The sequence below is a fragment of the Brachyhypopomus gauderio genome, chromosome 10 (assembly GCF_052324685.1).
Source record: "Brachyhypopomus gauderio isolate BG-103 chromosome 10, BGAUD_0.2, whole genome shotgun sequence".
Classification (NCBI taxonomy): domain Eukaryota; kingdom Metazoa; phylum Chordata; class Actinopteri; order Gymnotiformes; family Hypopomidae; genus Brachyhypopomus; species Brachyhypopomus gauderio.
This window is the reverse complement of record NC_135220.1, coordinates 7619848-7633757: the sequence shown is the minus strand read 5'-3', so window position 1 is coordinate 7633757 and position 13910 is coordinate 7619848. Positions and strand designations below refer to the sequence as shown.

General features: G+C 41.8%; 6 non-coding genes across 6 annotated transcripts; all 6 read right to left on the bottom strand.

Moving 5' to 3' along the window:
• Positions 1–539: 539 nt before the first annotated feature.
• Positions 540–612, bottom strand: trnar-ccu (transfer RNA arginine (anticodon CCU)). The gene has a single exon. It is a non-coding gene; the product is annotated as a tRNA-Arg (tRNA).
• Positions 613–4746: 4134 nt separating this feature from the next.
• trnar-ccu (transfer RNA arginine (anticodon CCU)) lies at positions 4747–4819 on the bottom strand. The gene has a single exon. It is a non-coding gene; the product is annotated as a tRNA-Arg (tRNA).
• A 981-nt stretch (positions 4820–5800) lies between these two features.
• trnar-ccu (transfer RNA arginine (anticodon CCU)) lies at positions 5801–5873 on the bottom strand. The gene has a single exon. It is a non-coding gene; the product is annotated as a tRNA-Arg (tRNA).
• A 981-nt stretch (positions 5874–6854) lies between these two features.
• Positions 6855–6927, bottom strand: trnar-ccu (transfer RNA arginine (anticodon CCU)). Its single transcript has one exon. It is a non-coding gene; the product is annotated as a tRNA-Arg (tRNA).
• A 4137-nt stretch (positions 6928–11064) lies between these two features.
• trnar-ccu (transfer RNA arginine (anticodon CCU)) lies at positions 11065–11137 on the bottom strand. Its single transcript has one exon. It is a non-coding gene; the product is annotated as a tRNA-Arg (tRNA).
• Positions 11138–12118: 981 nt separating this feature from the next.
• trnar-ccu (transfer RNA arginine (anticodon CCU)) lies at positions 12119–12191 on the bottom strand. The gene has a single exon. It is a non-coding gene; the product is annotated as a tRNA-Arg (tRNA).
• Between the last annotated feature and the right edge of the window lie 1719 nt (positions 12192–13910).

The following is a 13910-nucleotide window of genomic DNA, read 5'->3' as shown; positions in this document are numbered from 1 at the left end:
GATAGGCCAGTGTAACACATCTCTCGACATTACCCCTTGTCATCACGCCATCTGTTGTCAGCAAATCAACCTCATGGCTCAAGGGAATTGGCAGATCTTTTGTACAAGCATATGAACATATCAGCTTGGCAAACATGCTTTTAAGTTTTGAAATTTCCAGGTCTACTTCTAAACATCTTGTCGAGCACCATTTTCATTCACTTTCTTGAAAGGGACTTAAATTTTTTACAACACAAGCTTGAATTTGTAGGTTATTTTGAGTGTCTATTGGGATTTGCTAGAGTGAAGCATGAAGTGCCTTGAAGAGTTTCATTAAATTAAAACATTGAAAGAAATGCTATAGAGTGAATTCACCCTGTCTTTAGAGGCTTTCTATCAATTTTTGACTCACACCCCTCTGACATTGAAAGGTGTGCTATTTTTGGACTAAAGGAATGCTTTTTTAGGACTAAAGCTGACTTAGCAGAGGATGGTTTCGATCCATCGACCTCTGGGTTATGGGCCCAGCACGCTTCCGCTGCGCCACTCTGCTTTCCCAGCACCTCAGATGGGACTCGAACCCACAATCCCTGGCTTAGGAGGCCAGTGCCTTATCCATTAGGCCACTGGGGCTCTTGCTAAAGCTTGCGGATGTCCAGTACCCACGATGAACGCAACCTATACTTCTGGAATATATCAGAGGGCTCTGTTCTCAGTACAGTCTGTTCTAGTCAGACACCTGAGAGACAGAAAAATGAAAAGTCAGTACAATGCTTCAACTCAATTTTGTTTCTGTACTGCTTTGTGCAAACACGACCATAGCTGAAGGGAATTAGCAGATCTTTTGTCATTTCAATCATTATGAATTTCAGTTTCCCTTTCACCCACTGAGCAGGGGACTTAGCAGATCTTTTGTATTTTCAATCTTTCTGGATTTCAGTTTCCCTTTCACCCAATCTTTGATATCCAGTGACATTTGAAAAATCCACACGTTGTTCCGCGTCCATTCTTTTGGCCAAATATGTAGGAGAAGTCTGGAGGTCCTGGAGAAGATTTAGCAAGAGATCTTTGATAAGATAGGCCAGTGTAACACATCTCTCGACATTACCCCTTGTCATCACGCCATCTGTTGTCAGCAAATCAACCTCATGGCTCAAGGGAATTAGCAGATCTTTTGTACAAGCATATGAACATATCAACTTGGCAAACATGCTTTTAAGTTTTGAAATTTCCAGGTCTACTTCTAAACATCTTGTCGAGCACCATTTTCATTCACTTTCTTGAAAGGGACTTACATTTTTTACAACACAAGCTTGAATTTGTAGGTTATTTTGAGTGTCTATTGGGATTTGCTAGAGTGAAGCATGAAGTGCCTTGAAGAGTTTCATTAAATTAAAACATTGAAAGAAATGCTATAGAGTGAATTCACCCTGTCTTTAGAGGCTTTCTATCAATTTTTGACTCACACCCCTCTGACATTGAAAGGTGTGCTATTTTTGGACTAAAGGAATGCTTTTTTAGGACTAAAGGTGACTTAGCAGAGGATGGTTTCGATCCATCGACCTCTGGGTTATGGGCCCAGCACGCTTCCGCTGCGCCACTCTGCTTTCCCAGCACCCCAGATGGGACTCGAACCAACAATCCCTGGCTTAGGAGGCCAGTGCCTTATCCATTAGGCCACTGGGGCTCTTGCTAAAGCTTGCGGATGTCCAGTACCCACGATGAACGCAACCTATACTTCTGGAATATATCAGAGGGCTCTGTTCTCAGTACAGTCTGTTCTAGTCAGACACCTGAGAGACAGAAAAATGAAAAGTCAGTACAATGCTTCAACTCAATTTTGTTTCTGTACTGCTTTGTGCAAACACGACCATAGCTGAAGGGAATTAGCAGATCTTTTGTCATTTCAATCATTATGAATTTCAGTTTCCCTTTCACCTACTGAGCAGGGGACTTAGCAGATCTTTTGTATTTTCAATCTTTCTGGATTTCAGTTTCCCTTTCACCCAATCTTTGACATCCAGTGACATTTGAAAAATCCACACGTTGTTCCGCATCACCTCTTTTGGCCAAATATGTAGAAGTCTGGAGGTCCTGGAGAAGATTCAGCAAGAGATCTTTGATAAGATAGGCCAATGTAACACATCTCTCGACATTACCCCTTGTCATCACGCCATCTGTTGTCAGCAAATCAACCTCATGGCTCAAGGGAATTGGCAGATCTTTTGTACAAGCATATGAACATATCAGCTTGGCAAACATGCTTTTAAGTTTTGAAATTTCCAGGTCTACTTCTAAACATCTTGTCGAGCACCATTTTCATTCACTTTCTTGAAAGGGACTTACATTTTTTACAACACAAGCTTGAATTTGTAGGTTATTTTGAGTGTCTATTGGGATTTGCTAGAGTGAAGCATGAAGTGCCTTGAAGAGTTTCATTAAATTAAAACATTGAAAGAAATGCTATAGAGTGAATTCACCCTGTCTTTAGAGGCTTTCTATCAATTTTTGACTCACACCCCTCTGACATTGAAAGGTGTGCTATTTTTGGACTAAAGGAATGCTTTTTTAGGACTAAAGGTGACTTAGCAGAGGATGGTTTCGATCCATCGACCTCTGGGTTATGGGCCCAGCACGCTTCCGCTGCGCCACTCTGCTTTCCCAGCACCCCAGATGGGACTCGAACCAACAATCCCTGGCTTAGGAGGCCAGTGCCTTATCCATTAGGCCACTGGGGCTCTTGCTAAAGCTTGCGGATGTCCAGTACCCACGATGAACGCAACCTATACTTCTGGAATATATCAGAGGGCTCTGTTCTCAGTACAGTCTGTTCTAGTCAGACACCTGAGAGACAGAAAAATGAAAAGTCAGTACAATGCTTCAACTCAATTTTGTTTCTGTACTGCTTTGTGCAAACACGACCATAGCTGAAGGGAATTAGCAGATCTTTTGTCATTTCAATCATTATGAATTTCAGTTTCCCTTTCACCTACTGAGCAGGGGACTTAGCAGATCTTTTGTATTTTCAATCTTTCTGGATTTCAGTTTCCCTTTCACCCAATCTTTGACATCCAGTGACATTTGAAAAATCCACACGTTGTTCCGCATCACCTCTTTTGGCCAAATATGTAGAAGTCTGGAGGTCCTGGAGAAGATTCAGCAAGAGATCTTTGATAAGATAGGCCAATGTAACACATCTCTCGACATTACCCCTTGTCATCACGCCATCTGTTGTCAGCAAATCAACCTCATGGCTCAAGGGAATTGGCAGATCTTTTGTACAAGCATATGAACATATCAGCTTGGCAAACATGCTTTTAAGTTTTGAAATTTCCAGGTCTACTTCTAAACATCTTGTCGAGCACCATTTTCATTCACTTTCTTGAAAGGGACTTACATTTTTTACAACACAAGCTTGAATTTGTAGGTTATTTTGAGTGTCTATTGGGATTTGCTAGAGTGAAGCATGAAGTGCCTTGAAGAGTTTCATTAAATTAAAACATTGAAAGAAATGCTATAGAGTGAATTCACCCTGTCTTTAGAGGCTTTCTATCAATTTTTGACTCACACCCCTCTGACATTGAAAGGTGTGCTATTTTTGGACTAAAGGAATGCTTTTTTAGGACTAAAGCTGACTTAGCAGAGGATGGTTTCGATCCATCGACCTCTGGGTTATGGGCCCAGCACGCTTCCGCTGCGCCACTCTGCTTTCCCAGCACCCCTGATGGGACTCGAACCCACAATCCCTGGCTTAGGAGGCCAGTGCTTTATCCATTAGGCCACTGGGGCTCTTGCTAAAGCTTGCGGATGTCCAGTACCCACGATGAACGCAACCTATACTTCTGGAATATATCAGAGGGCTCTGTTCTCAGTACAGTCTGTTCTAGTCAGACACCTGAGAGACAGAAAAATGAAAAGTCAGTACAATGCTTCAACTCAATTTTGTTTCTGTACTGCTTTGTGCAAACACGACCATAGCTGAAGGGAATTAGCAGATCTTTTGTCATTTCAATCATTATGAATTTCAGTTTCCCTTTCACCCACTGAGCAGGGGACTTAGCAGATCTTTTGTATTTTCAATCTTTCTGGATTTCAGTTTCCCTTTCACCCAATCTTTGACATCCAGTGACATTTGAAAAATCCACACGTTGTCCCGCGTCACCTCTTTTGGCCAAATATGTAGAAATCTGGAGGTCCTGGAGAAGATTCAGCAAGAGATCTTTGATAAGATAGGCCAATGTAACACATCTCTCGACATTACCCCTTGTCATCACGCCATCTGTTGTCAGCAAATCAACCTCATGGCTCAAGGGAATTGGCAGATCTTTTGTACAAGCATATGAACATATCAGCTTGGCAAACATGCTTTTAAGTTTTGAAATTTCCAGGTCTACTTCTAAACATCTTGTCGAGCACCATTTTCATTCACTTTCTTGAAAGGGACTTAAATTTTTTACAACACAAGCTTGAATTTGTAGGTTATTTTGAGTGTCTATTGGGATTTGCTAGAGTGAAGCATGAAGTGCCTTGAAGAGTTTCATTAAATTAAAACATTGAAAGAAATGCTATAGAGTGAATTCACCCTGTCTTTAGAGGCTTTCTATCAATTTTTGACTCACACCCCTCTGACATTGAAAGGTGTGCTATTTTTGGACTAAAGGAATGCTTTTTTAGGACTAAAGCTGACTTAGCAGAGGATGGTTTCGATCCATCGACCTCTGGGTTATGGGCACAGCACGCTTCCGCTGCGCCACTCTGCTTTCCCAGCACCTCAGATGGGACTCGAACCCACAATCCCTGGCTTAGGAGGCCAGTGCCTTATCCATTAGGCCACTGGGGCTCTTGCTAAAGCTTGCGGATGTCCAGTACCCACGATGAACGCAACCTATACTTCTGGAATATATCAGAGGGCTCTGTTCTCAGTACAGTCTGTTCTAGTCAGACACCTGAGAGACAGAAAAATGAAAAGTCAGTACAATGCTTCAACTCAATTTTGTTTCTGTACTGCTTTGTGCAAACACGACCATAGCTGAAGGGAATTAGCAGATCTTTTGTCATTTCAATCATTATGAATTTCAGTTTCCCTTTCACCCACTGAGCAGGGGACTTAGCAGATCTTTTGTATTTTCAATCTTTCTGGATTTCAGTTTCCCTTTCACCCAATCTTTGATATCCAGTGACATTTGAAAAATCCACACGTTGTTCCGCGTCCATTCTTTTGGCCAAATATGTAGGAGAAGTCTGGAGGTCCTGGAGAAGATTTAGCAAGAGATCTTTGATAAGATAGGCCAGTGTAACACATCTCTCGACATTACCCCTTGTCATCACGCCATCTGTTGTCAGCAAATCAACCTCATGGCTCAAGGGAATTGGCAGATCTTTTGTACAAGCATATGAACATATCAGCTTGGCAAACATGCTTTTAAGTTTTGAAATTTCCAGGTCTACTTCTAAACATCTTGTCGAGCACCATTTTCATTCACTTTCTTGAAAGGGACTTAAATTTTTTACAACACAAGCTTGAATTTGTAGGTTATTTTGAGTGTCTATTGGGATTTGCTAGAGTGAAGCATGAAGTGCCTTGAAGAGTTTCATTAAATTAAAACATTGAAAGAAATGCTATAGAGTGAATTCACCCTGTCTTTAGAGGCTTTCTATCAATTTTTGACTCACACCCCTCTGACATTGAAAGGTGTGCTATTTTTGGACTAAAGGAATGCTTTTTTAGGACTAAAGCTGACTTAGCAGAGGATGGTTTCGATCCATCGACCTCTGGGTTATGGGCCCAGCACGCTTCCGCTGCGCCACTCTGCTTTCCCAGCACCTCAGATGGGACTCGAACCCACAATCCCTGGCTTAGGAGGCCAGTGCCTTATCCATTAGGCCACTGGGGCTCTTGCTAAAGCTTGCGGATGTCCAGTACCCACGATGAACGCAACCTATACTTCTGGAATATATCAGAGGGCTCTGTTCTCAGTACAGTCTGTTCTAGTCAGACACCTGAGAGACAGAAAAATGAAAAGTCAGTACAATGCTTCAACTCAATTTTGTTTCTGTACTGCTTTGTGCAAACACGACCATAGCTGAAGGGAATTAGCAGATCTTTTGTCATTTCAATCATTATGAATTTCAGTTTCCCTTTCACCCACTGAGCAGGGGACTTAGCAGATCTTTTGTATTTTCAATCTTTCTGGATTTCAGTTTCCCTTTCACCCAATCTTTGATATCCAGTGACATTTGAAAAATCCACACGTTGTTCCGCGTCCATTCTTTTGGCCAAATATGTAGGAGAAGTCTGGAGGTCCTGGAGAAGATTTAGCAAGAGATCTTTGATAAGATAGGCCAGTGTAACACATCTCTCGACATTACCCCTTGTCATCACGCCATCTGTTGTCAGCAAATCAACCTCATGGCTCAAGGGAATTAGCAGATCTTTTGTACAAGCATATGAACATATCAACTTGGCAAACATGCTTTTAAGTTTTGAAATTTCCAGGTCTACTTCTAAACATCTTGTCGAGCACCATTTTCATTCACTTTCTTGAAAGGGACTTACATTTTTTACAACACAAGCTTGAATTTGTAGGTTATTTTGAGTGTCTATAGGGATTTGCTAGAGTGAAGCATGAAGTGCCTTGAAGAGTTTCATTAAATTAAAACATTGAAAGAAATGCTATAGAGTGAATTCACCCTGTCTTTAGAGGCTTTCTATCAATTTTTGACTCACACCCCTCTGACATTGAAAGGTGTGCTATTTTTGGACTAAAGGAATGCTTTTTTAGGACTAAAGCTGACTTAGCAGAGGATGGTTTCAATCCATCGACCTCTGGGTTATGGGCCCAGCACGCTTCCGCTGCGCCACTCTGCTTTCCCAGCACCCCAGATGGGACTCGAACCCACAATCCCTGGCTTAGGAGGCCAGTGCCTTATCCATTAGGCCACTGGGGCTCTTGCTAAAGCTTGCGGATGTCCAGTACCCACGATGAACGCAACCTATACTTCTGGAATATATCAGAGGGCTCTGTTCTCAGTACAGTCTGTTCTAGTCAGACACCTGAGAGACAGAAAAATGAAAAGTCAGTACAATGCTTCAACTCAATTTTGTTTCTGTACTGCTTTGTGCAAACACGACCATAGCTGAAGGGAATTAGCAGATCTTTTGTCATTTCAATCATTATGAATTTCAGTTTCCCTTTCACCTACTGAGCAGGGGACTTAGCAGATCTTTTGTATTTTCAATCTTTCTGGATTTCAGTTTCCCTTTCACCCAATCTTTGACATCCAGTGACATTTGAAAAATCCACACGTTGTTCCGCATCACCTCTTTTGGCCAAATATGTAGAAGTCTGGAGGTCCTGGAGAAGATTCAGCAAGAGATCTTTGATAAGATAGGCCAATGTAACACATCTCTCGACATTACCCCTTGTCATCACGCCATCTGTTGTCAGCAAATCAACCTCATGGCTCAAGGGAATTAGCAGATCTTTTGTACAAGCATATGAACATATCAACTTGGCAAACATGCTTTTAAGTTTTGAAATTTCCAGGTCTACTTCTAAACATCTTGTCGAGCACCATTTTCATTCACTTTCTTGAAAGGGACTTACATTTTTTACAACACAAGCTTGAATTTGTAGGTTATTTTGAGTGTCTATAGGGATTTGCTAGAGTGAAGCATGAAGTGCCTTGAAGAGTTTCATTAAATTAAAACATTGAAAGAAATGCTATAGAGTGAATTCACCCTGTCTTTAGAGGCTTTCTATCAATTTTTGACTCACACCCCTCTGACATTGAAAGGTGTGCTATTTTTGGACTAAAGGAATGCTTTTTTAGGACTAAAGCTGACTTAGCAGAGGATGGTTTCGATCCATCGACCTCTGGGTTATGGGCCCAGCACGCTTCCGCTGCGCCACTCTGCTTTCCCAGCACCCCAGATGGGACTCGAACCAACAATCCCTGGCTTAGGAGGCCAGTGCCTTATCCATTAGGCCACTGGGGCTCTTGCTAAAGCTTGCGGATGTCCAGTACCCACGATGAACGCAACCTATACTTCTGGAATATATCAGAGGGCTCTGTTCTCAGTACAGTCTGTTCTAGTCAGACACCTGAGAGACAGAAAAATGAAAAGTCAGTACAATGCTTCAACTCAATTTTGTTTCTGTACTGCTTTGTGCAAACACGACCATAGCTGAAGGGAATTAGCAGATCTTTTGTCATTTCAATCATTATGAATTTCAGTTTCCCTTTCACCTACTGAGCAGGGGACTTAGCAGATCTTTTGTATTTTCAATCTTTCTGGATTTCAGTTTCCCTTTCACCCAATCTTTGACATCCAGTGACATTTGAAAAATCCACACGTTGTTCCGCATCACCTCTTTTGGCCAAATATGTAGAAGTCTGGAGGTCCTGGAGAAGATTCAGCAAGAGATCTTTGATAAGATAGGCCAATGTAACACATCTCTCGACATTACCCCTTGTCATCACGCCATCTGTTGTCAGCAAATCAACCTCATGGCTCAAGGGAATTGGCAGATCTTTTGTACAAGCATATGAACATATCAGCTTGGCAAACATGCTTTTAAGTTTTGAAATTTCCAGGTCTACTTCTAAACATCTTGTCGAGCACCATTTTCATTCACTTTCTTGAAAGGGACTTACATTTTTTACAACACAAGCTTGAATTTGTAGGTTATTTTGAGTGTCTATTGGGATTTGCTAGAGTGAAGCATGAAGTGCCTTGAAGAGTTTCATTAAATTAAAACATTGAAAGAAATGCTATAGAGTGAATTCACCCTGTCTTTAGAGGCTTTCTATCAATTTTTGACTCACACCCCTCTGACATTGAAAGGTGTGCTATTTTTGGACTAAAGGAATGCTTTTTTAGGACTAAAGCTGACTTAGCAGAGGATGGTTTCGATCCATCGACCTCTGGGTTATGGGCCCAGCACGCTTCCGCTGCGCCACTCTGCTTTCCCAGCACCCCTGATGGGACTCGAACCCACAATCCCTGGCTTAGGAGGCCAGTGCTTTATCCATTAGGCCACTGGGGCTCTTGCTAAAGCTTGCGGATGTCCAGTACCCACGATGAACGCAACCTATACTTCTGGAATATATCAGAGGGCTCTGTTCTCAGTACAGTCTGTTCTAGTCAGACACCTGAGAGACAGAAAAATGAAAAGTCAGTACAATGCTTCAACTCAATTTTGTTTCTGTACTGCTTTGTGCAAACACGACCATAGCTGAAGGGAATTAGCAGATCTTTTGTCATTTCAATCATTATGAATTTCAGTTTCCCTTTCACCCACTGAGCAGGGGACTTAGCAGATCTTTTGTATTTTCAATCTTTCTGGATTTCAGTTTCCCTTTCACCCAATCTTTGATATCCAGTGACATTTGAAAAATCCACACGTTGTTCCGCGTCCATTCTTTTGGCCAAATATGTAGGAGAAGTCTGGAGGTCCTGGAGAAGATTTAGCAAGAGATCTTTGATAAGATAGGCCAGTGTAACACATCTCTCGACATTACCCCTTGTCATCACGCCATCTGTTGTCAGCAAATCAACCTCATGGCTCAAGGGAATTGGCAGATCTTTTGTACAAGCATATGAACATATCAGCTTGGCAAACATGCTTTTAAGTTTTGAAATTTCCAGGTCTACTTCTAAACATCTTGTCGAGCACCATTTTCATTCACTTTCTTGAAAGGGACTTAAATTTTTTACAACACAAGCTTGAATTTGTAGGTTATTTTGAGTGTCTATTGGGATTTGCTAGAGTGAAGCATGAAGTGCCTTGAAGAGTTTCATTAAATTAAAACATTGAAAGAAATGCTATAGAGTGAATTCACCCTGTCTTTAGAGGCTTTCTATCAATTTTTGACTCACACCCCTCTGACATTGAAAGGTGTGCTATTTTTGGACTAAAGGAATGCTTTTTTAGGACTAAAGCTGACTTAGCAGAGGATGGTTTCGATCCATCGACCTCTGGGTTATGGGCCCAGCACGCTTCCGCTGCGCCACTCTGCTTTCCCAGCACCCCTGATGGGACTCGAACCCACAATCCCTGGCTTAGGAGGCCAGTGCTTTATCCATTAGGCCACTGGGGCTCTTGCTAAAGCTTGCGGATGTCCAGTACCCACGATGAACGCAACCTATACTTCTGGAATATATCAGAGGGCTCTGTTCTCAGTACAGTCTGTTCTAGTCAGACACCTGAGAGACAGAAAAATGAAAAGTCAGTACAATGCTTCAACTCAATTTTGTTTCTGTACTGCTTTGTGCAAACACGACCATAGCTGAAGGGAATTAGCAGATCTTTTGTCATTTCAATCATTATGAATTTCAGTTTCCCTTTCACCCACTGAGCAGGGGACTTAGCAGATCTTTTGTATTTTCAATCTTTCTGGATTTCAGTTTCCCTTTCACCCAATCTTTGATATCCAGTGACATTTGAAAAATCCACACGTTGTTCCGCGTCCATTCTTTTGGCCAAATATGTAGGAGAAGTCTGGAGGTCCTGGAGAAGATTTAGCAAGAGATCTTTGATAAGATAGGCCAGTGTAACACATCTCTCGACATTACCCCTTGTCATCACGCCATCTGTTGTCAGCAAATCAACCTCATGGCTCAAGGGAATTGGCAGATCTTTTGTACAAGCATATGAACATATCAGCTTGGCAAACATGCTTTTAAGTTTTGAAATTTCCAGGTCTACTTCTAAACATCTTGTCGAGCACCATTTTCATTCACTTTCTTGAAAGGGACTTAAATTTTTTACAACACAAGCTTGAATTTGTAGGTTATTTTGAGTGTCTATTGGGATTTGCTAGAGTGAAGCATGAAGTGCCTTGAAGAGTTTCATTAAATTAAAACATTGAAAGAAATGCTATAGAGTGAATTCACCCTGTCTTTAGAGGCTTTCTATCAATTTTTGACTCACACCCCTCTGACATTGAAAGGTGTGCTATTTTTGGACTAAAGGAATGCTTTTTTAGGACTAAAGCTGACTTAGCAGAGGATGGTTTCGATCCATCGACCTCTGGGTTATGGGCCCAGCACGCTTCCGCTGCGCCACTCTGCTTTCCCAGCACCTCAGATGGGACTCGAACCCACAATCCCTGGCTTAGGAGGCCAGTGCCTTATCCATTAGGCCACTGGGGCTCTTGCTAAAGCTTGCGGATGTCCAGTACCCACGATGAACGCAACCTATACTTCTGGAATATATCAGAGGGCTCTGTTCTCAGTACAGTCTGTTCTAGTCAGACACCTGAGAGACAGAAAAATGAAAAGTCAGTACAATGCTTCAACTCAATTTTGTTTCTGTACTGCTTTGTGCAAACACGACCATAGCTGAAGGGAATTAGCAGATCTTTTGTCATTTCAATCATTATGAATTTCAGTTTCCCTTTCACCCACTGAGCAGGGGACTTAGCAGATCTTTTGTATTTTCAATCTTTCTGGATTTCAGTTTCCCTTTCACCCAATCTTTGATATCCAGTGACATTTGAAAAATCCACACGTTGTTCCGCGTCCATTCTTTTGGCCAAATATGTAGGAGAAGTCTGGAGGTCCTGGAGAAGATTTAGCAAGAGATCTTTGATAAGATAGGCCAGTGTAACACATCTCTCGACATTACCCCTTGTCATCACGCCATCTGTTGTCAGCAAATCAACCTCATGGCTCAAGGGAATTAGCAGATCTTTTGTACAAGCATATGAACATATCAACTTGGCAAACATGCTTTTAAGTTTTGAAATTTCCAGGTCTACTTCTAAACATCTTGTCGAGCACCATTTTCATTCACTTTCTTGAAAGGGACTTACATTTTTTACAACACAAGCTTGAATTTGTAGGTTATTTTGAGTGTCTATAGGGATTTGCTAGAGTGAAGCATGAAGTGCCTTGAAGAGTTTCATTAAATTAAAACATTGAAAGAAATGCTATAGAGTGAATTCACCCTGTCTTTAGAGGCTTTCTATCAATTTTTGACTCACACCCCTCTGACATTGAAAGGTGTGCTATTTTTGGACTAAAGGAATGCTTTTTTAGGACTAAAGCTGACTTAGCAGAGGATGGTTTCAATCCATCGACCTCTGGGTTATGGGCCCAGCACGCTTCCGCTGCGCCACTCTGCTTTCCCAGCACCCCAGATGGGACTCGAACCCACAATCCCTGGCTTAGGAGGCCAGTGCCTTATCCATTAGGCCACTGGGGCTCTTGCTAAAGCTTGCGGATGTCCAGTACCCACGATGAACGCAACCTATACTTCTGGAATATATCAGAGGGCTCTGTTCTCAGTACAGTCTGTTCTAGTCAGACACCTGAGAGACAGAAAAATGAAAAGTCAGTACAATGCTTCAACTCAATTTTGTTTCTGTACTGCTTTGTGCAAACACGACCATAGCTGAAGGGAATTAGCAGATCTTTTGTCATTTCAATCATTATGAATTTCAGTTTCCCTTTCACCCACTGAGCAGGGGACTTAGCAGATCTTTTGTATTTTCAATCTTTCTGGATTTCAGTTTCCCTTTCACCCAATCTTTGATATCCAGTGACATTTGAAAAATCCACACGTTGTTCCGCGTCCATTCTTTTGGCCAAATATGTAGGAGAAGTCTGGAGGTCCTGGAGAAGATTTAGCAAGAGATCTTTGATAAGATAGGCCAGTGTAACACATCTCTCGACATTACCCCTTGTCATCACGCCATCTGTTGTCAGCAAATCAACCTCATGGCTCAAGGGAATTGGCAGATCTTTTGTACAAGCATATGAACATATCAGCTTGGCAAACATGCTTTTAAGTTTTGAAATTTCCAGGTCTACTTCTAAACATCTTGTCGAGCACCATTTTCATTCACTTTCTTGAAAGGGACTTAAATTTTTTACAACACAAGCTTGAATTTGTAGGTTATTTTGAGTGTCTATTGGGATTTGCTAGAGTGAAGCATGAAGTGCCTTGAAGAGTTTCATTAAATTAAAACATTGAAAGAAATGCTATAGAGTGAATTCACCCTGTCTTTAGAGGCTTTCTATCAATTTTTGACTCACACCCCTCTGACATTGAAAGGTGTGCTATTTTTGGACTAAAGGAATGCTTTTTTAGGACTAAAGCTGACTTAGCAGAGGATGGTTTCGATCCATCGACCTCTGGGTTATGGGCCCAGCACGCTTCCGCTGCGCCACTCTGCTTTCCCAGCACCCCTGATGGGACTCGAACCCACAATCCCTGGCTTAGGAGGCCAGTGCTTTATCCATTAGGCCACTGGGGCTCTTGCTAAAGCTTGCGGATGTCCAGTACCCACGATGAACGCAACCTATACTTCTGGAATATATCAGAGGGCTCTGTTCTCAGTACAGTCTGTTCTAGTCAGACACCTGAGAGACAGAAAAATGAAAAGTCAGTACAATGCTTCAACTCAATTTTGTTTCTGTACTGCTTTGTGCAAACACGACCATAGCTGAAGGGAATTAGCAGATCTTTTGTCATTTCAATCATTATGAATTTCAGTTTCCCTTTCACCCACTGAGCAGGGGACTTAGCAGATCTTTTGTATTTTCAATCTTTCTGGATTTCAGTTTCCCTTTCACCCAATCTTTGATATCCAGTGACATTTGAAAAATCCACACGTTGTTCCGCGTCCATTCTTTTGGCCAAATATGTAGGAGAAGTCTGGAGGTCCTGGAGAAGATTTAGCAAGAGATCTTTGATAAGATAGGCCAGTGTAACACATCTCTCGACATTACCCCTTGTCATCACGCCATCTGTTGTCAGCAAATCAACCTCATGGCTCAAGGGAATTGGCAGATCTTTTGTACAAGCATATGAACATATCAGCTTGGCAAACATGCTTTTAAGTTTTGAAATTTCCAGGTCTACTTCTAAACATCTTGTCGAGCACCATTTTCATTCACTTTCTTGAAAGGGACTTAAATT